Source organism: Chaetura pelagica, unplaced genomic scaffold (genome assembly GCF_000747805.2).
Source record: "Chaetura pelagica isolate M959 unplaced genomic scaffold, ChaPel_1.0 scaffold104, whole genome shotgun sequence".
Classification (NCBI taxonomy): Eukaryota; Metazoa; Chordata; class Aves; order Apodiformes; family Apodidae; genus Chaetura; species Chaetura pelagica.
In genome coordinates this window covers 8,415,842-8,420,467 of record NW_009953786.1, presented here as the reverse complement: position 1 = coordinate 8,420,467, position 4,626 = coordinate 8,415,842, and positions in this window count along the sequence as shown.

Below are 4,626 nucleotides of genomic sequence, written 5' to 3'. Positions count from 1 at the left end.
CATTCCTGGGTTGGGTTGCATTTCCTAGTACCCAGGCAGAGAAATGCAAGGGTCAGGACAGGAAAATCAGGCAGATATTCTCAAGGTCACAGAAACGGTTGTTTAGGTGATGTTTGGCTCCCCTTCAATCAGCAACCCTGCATACATCCCTGCCTTGCTGGAGAAGACACTCATTTCCAGGGACAGCATGTGCCAGATGTAGAGCTAAGCAGCTACACATCTGGAGCTGGTGTTCTTTGGCATGGGAAGGGCTGAATCCCCAAGGATAAGGACGCTTCATGCAACTGAACAGCACTTAGTTTTGAAGCGTGGATTTCAATTTACAAAGTGACTTTGCTTTCTTTTACTTTACATTTTGTGAAAGTTCTTTTTCAAAAGTTACTCTGACTGCTTCTCCACTACCAACACCTATGTCTTAGCCCATTTTTGTCTGTTTGTTGTTTTATTTTTATTCTAACATAGGGGTGAGGATGACACATCTGCAAACAGTATGTGCCTGACATAGAGGAGCATGTACCACCAGCTGAATGAGTTTTCGTTTCTATGGCATTTGCACATTTATTTCTCTTCACAATATTTAGAAACAAACTCTCAAAGAGCTTATTCTCAATGCTTCACCTAATGACACGAGCAAAGCCTTGTATCAGCAAGGAACTGCCTGTGCAATGAACTGCAGGGGCACCTGGCAGCACAGGGATAAACAGCCAAATATTTGGGCACAGTGCTCATTAGCAGTTAACCAGACAGGAATGCACCAAGATACTCTCAAGCTGCTCCTGGTCCAAAAACCAACAATACTGCTGTTGGAGGAAAGAAAAACAGCCACTTGGTGGCCAGCACCAGATACCAGATCATTGCTGTACAATCCAGACTCCTGCAGTTGACTAGTTTTCCAGCAGATGAATCTGCCTCAGGCTGTGCTAGCACAGGGGGAAATCTCACAATTCACATGCTTCACATGGAGCCATGTCATCTCATCAGCTTCTTACAGGAGGGCCTCTGCTAAAGGAAAGGTTTTCTGCACAGTCCTATAATGAGGCAGTAGCATAGGAACCTGTGGCATCTCTTCCACAACAAACCAAAATCTTAAGAGCAATCAATCCATCCAACCCACTTCACAAGGAATAGCTTCAGCAGAAAATACCAACCTCTGCTCCCAGCCAAGGCAATAGAGAATAAAATCTCCACCTCCTGTGAACATTGCTCAGTTTCCCATCCTTTAAAAAAATAGCAATAAACTAAAAAGTGAAATTCAGTGTTCTCTACCTGCATCCATGTCTTCCCAGGAGGAATCTGCACAACAAACAGCCACGAAAGCAACCCAGCAGACTCCCCTTTCCATTCCTTAGCAATGTGTTTTCCCACAGACACAAAGATGAAGGCACAAGGCTTGACCACAGAAAAGCTGCAGCTGAGATGCATCTGTTTTTAAAGCTCATTCCATGCACACAGCAGTGAGTCCTCCAAGCCTGATTTGTCTCTAGCTCTTACACTTCAGGTAAAGAGCACAAATTTTTCATTTAAAAAAAAAAAAAGCTTTCTAAACTCTACCTTTTGCCCCAGTAGGAACTAACAAGCTTTTCTCAGTTTCTTTACAGAGAGGGCAGAACAGTCTCACACTTGCTGTTTGAGGCACCAAGCCCAAAAGCAGAGCTCAGCTCTGACCCCTGCTGGCCATGCTCAGCGTGCAGAGCATCCCAAGCCATGGGCACAGGTGAGCAGGAAAGGCTTGGGACCTCCTCTCCTGTCCTGCACTGAATGTTGGCTTTTCAATGGTCATTTATCACCACAAACACGACAGTTATTAATTTCATTCTGGACTTTGGAGATGTTTTTAGTTGAGGGGATGTGTGTGTTCAATATTCCACTGGGTTTGTCCTCTGAGCATCTCTACCTATCAGCCTGCCAACATTTAAGAAGGTAAGAACTGCTCTCTTGGATCAGGCTGTGGTGCACATAGCCCCATATTGTAGCAGGGGCAGGTCAGTATGTTCAGGATAAACTCAAAACCCTGAGTATCCCTAGTGCTCACAATCACTGGACATGTTAGGAAACATAGCCCTGCCTGTGCCTCACATTATCCTATGAACTTGGAACTCACCCATGGAGGTCTCCATTAGCCTGTCTCTGCAGGTTCACAACCATACGTTCCTGACATCCTGTGGCAGCAGGTTCCAGGTTTCCATTACCTACTGTACAAAGCGCATTTGTTTATATACCTGTGGGACATTCTCAGGAAACCTGTTGCTGCAGCCACCACTGAAGTACTCAGCATTCCTAGAAAAAAAACACTGCTCCTGTCATGCACCTGCACCTTGAAACAGTCCTCAGTCTGTTGAGTTGTCTTCCCAGAGCAGGAAGCACACAGAGAACCCCATCAGCCCCACACTCTCCTCCTCTCAGCACATTTTCCTCCTTTCCCCAGAACAGGCTCACCCTGCTGTCCCTCATGATTACATTTGAAGCATCCTCCAGACCTGGTTACAGAGCTGCTGATGAGCACATCTCACCTAACATGAACTGAGAGGAAGAACGTTGGAGAGAGAAGAAAATCCAGTGTGATGGATGTGATGGATAGATCCTGGCCGGCCAACTTCAGGGTGGAGTCCAGACAAGAAGAAAAAAATAGAAGCCCTGTCTGGTTTAGAACTTAACACACATAAAAGAAGCTGGCTTCAGCTGTTCCTCTTGCTGGCCACAGGGCAGAGGCTTCTTCCTCCAGTCCAAATCCCCATGGAGCGAGTAGGCAGCCACAGCAGTCCAGTGCATGGACAAGCAAGTGCTTTCCCAGAAGTGGTCCCACGCCCCCAGCAGGGCTTCTGCTCCCCACAGAGGAACCAGTGTCACCCTCAGCCTTGCTAGGTAATTACAGACAGCCCAATTTTTAATCCCAAAGCATCTATTCTCAGTGTTCAGCGAGACAGTATTGCCATGCACTAGGGATCATCAACACAAGAGCAGCAGCCCTCCAGACCCAAACAGCAGACAAAGGACTCCTCAGGCACAGACCCTCAAAAGCTGGAATAAGCTTGTTTCCCTGACAATCCACACAGACTGAAAAAAGTGGGTTTTTTTCCTTCAACACCAGTAGCTCTCTAAGTGTAAATGTTAGATTTGCTAATGGGGACACACTGTTACTCTTAGGTAATAAATGAGGTTCAATAAAGGGAAAACAGGTTTCTCCAAAGCCTTGTGCAACCAAGTGCTCCCTTCCTCCTTCTTTAGCCTGAATACAGAGATTTATCAGCAGGATAACTCAGCAAAGCTTCTGCTGTACTCTTCTCTAGGATTTTGGTTTTTAATGTAAAGAAAAAGTGACACAGGCTCTCCTGTCCCCAAGTCTAATATTACTATTAGTTTATTAATATTACATTATGAACTATTTTTAATATTAGACTGCTATTGCTCTAATATTAATATTAGACTTGGGGAGAAGATTTTAAAGTGAGCTGATCCTAAGTCCTTGCTTTGCCTACTCAGCAAGCAGCAGGATTTACACCAGCACTGGTGAGGTGGCAATTCACCTCACATCTCTGCCCCAAAACTATGAAAAGCATGAGGACATGCAGCTGTGAATCTGTTTTGAAGAGATCTAGATGGCAGGCAGCTTGCCCTTGTGATTAGACTGGGGAAGAAAACCCACAAAACCAAGCCCTTTCTGAAGTTGCAGTTCACAGTGTTCCAGTATGTTTGTAGCCCTGAGACCTGAAGAAATATGGCTGTGGTGTGGGTTGTTTTTTTTCTTAAGCACTGCCAGAGGCAAGAAGAATAGGTCCCTCCTGGCACACCTGAGACTTCCATTCTAAGTACAGATAATTTTTCAAGGTCATTTTCCTTTACCAAGCAAGATTCAGTGTTCCTCGGTGCTGTGGAGCAACGCACAAGCCCTTCTAGACATGGGACTGACTCCACGTGTCCCACAGCTTTTTTGAAACTAAGCATATGGCCAAAGAACCAGGCTCAGCCCCTGCAAGGAGCTGCCCTTGTACTTACCAACCCCACTAAACACCAGCAGAACCACTAAAATCTGCGACAGCAAACGCGAAGCTCAGGGGCATTGGTCCTCCTGGGTGCTCAACGTTTGTCCTGCGAGGTGGACCTCTGCTCGCAAATCTTGAAGGCCCATGCCATCTAGTGGTGAGAAGCAAGCCCCAAACCTCCCTTTCTACCTAACTTGGGTAACGAAAAGCCTCCCCCGGGTTTCAGACTGTAGCTCCATTTCGAGTAATTCACCCGTTTAAGCAGCCAGTCCAGGGAAAAGCACTTTCCCCTATCCATGGCATCACTCCAGGATTCAGAAGAACCATGAGGACATCCTGGAAGCAGGGACAAAGAAAAGCCAAATCAAGTCCCACCCTCAGTACCAGATTTCTTTGGAAAGTGTAAAAACTCAGGCTGGAAAAACAAGCTTTGGAACATTCTACCTTGACAAGGCTGGTGCCTGACATTTCTAAACACAGGAAAGGCCAACAGCTGATCAGCTGGCACTGAAGGCCTGGTTTGAGAGACAGGAACTGCAGCTAACTCAAAATAAGCCAGAAGTTCTCAGAAAAATTGAAGTCTCCTGATCAGGTCCTTAAATAAGAAGGAGCAGGGCACTGTGCTAAGTTCAAGACTGACTGTAAG